General features: G+C 65.6%; 1 protein-coding gene across 2 annotated transcripts in view; it reads right to left on the minus strand.

Moving 5' to 3' along the window:
* The window catches only part of LOC117887399 (sterile alpha motif domain-containing protein 9-like), a 12,357-nt gene extending 11,735 nt beyond the window's left edge, over nt 1-622 (minus strand). The window contains exon 1 of one of the 2 annotated variants that reach the window (XM_034789985.1): nt 492-622. The gene's annotated coding sequence lies outside the window, so the exon portion shown is untranslated. Of the gene's footprint in view, nt 1-130; nt 259-491 lie in introns of those variants that run through there. The other variant, XM_034789984.1, reaches the window with a different exon arrangement.
* Nucleotides 623-1,047: the final 425 nt, after the last annotated feature.

The raw sequence follows: 1,047 nt of genomic DNA on the forward strand, positions 1-1,047 counted from the left end.
CGGCCGGCCGTGGCGGCGGGGGGGCCCGCCGCCTAGCGCCCGGGGGGGGGGGGGGGGGGGGGCGGGGGGGCGGGCCGCAACGCTTCCATAAATCCCTCCTCCCCCAACGCCAGCGCCGGGGCTGCCTCACCCGTCGCCGAGTCCCCCGCGGGGGGCGACAGGCTCCTGCCCCGAGCGCGGCACCGCGTCCCTGCCCTGGTTTGCAGCCAGCGGCACCGATCACGGGTCTGATGCTCCCAGCAGGGCGAGAGACAAGCGGCTGCCGGTCCGGTCCCCCCCCTCCCCAGCCTAGTCCAGCCCCTGCCTCCCGCAGAGACAGCCCGGCCCCGCCAGCGCCTGGAGCTTGGCCACGTCCCCGCCCGCCTGCGAAGGGCTGGCCACGAAGCCCCCCCGGGAACAGGGGCTTTCCGTGCCCAGCTGGCGACCCCGGGCTGTGCCGTTCGCCGGGGATGTTTCCCTGCCCGCGCCGAGCTCACCGGAGGGGCACTCACGTTGCACTAGGCCCTGCCGTGCCGCCCACGCAGTTTAAAAAGATAAATAGTGGTGCTAAAAAGACCCCCCCGGACTTTCACTTTCGTTTCCCAGCCGCGGCTCAGCGCCTGTTCGCAGCCTGCCCACACCTAAGGCATATGGCGGGCACCATCTGCACCTCCCTTGACCCCGGGGTTGTTCCCAGAGCTCGGATCGCACCCTCTGCCTGGCTGTTTTATCCTCCCTACCCTTCATGTCTTGCTGGCCCACACAAATGCAGCATCCCTTTAATGGTGGATATTTACTGTATTGGGGCAGCTTCTGCACTGACAGGAGTGGGTTTAAAGACCCCGCACTAACGCTGTGGGCGGATCTCTCAGTTCTGCTAACCTCTCAACTCCGCAGATACCTGCTTTTCTTGCACAGGCCCCAGCTCCCTCTCGGAAGACATAGCAAAAACCGAGTCAGTGTTGTTGGTGGCATTCACAACCCAGCTGTAGACTCAGGGTGCCACTTCTGGGCCCGAGAAATGAACAGAGTGGTGGGATCATATCGTAATGTGGGGTTGGGCTGACA

The sequence above is a fragment of the Trachemys scripta genome, chromosome 14 (genome assembly GCF_013100865.1).
Source record: "Trachemys scripta elegans isolate TJP31775 chromosome 14, CAS_Tse_1.0, whole genome shotgun sequence".
NCBI lineage: Eukaryota > Metazoa > Chordata > Testudines > Emydidae > Trachemys > Trachemys scripta.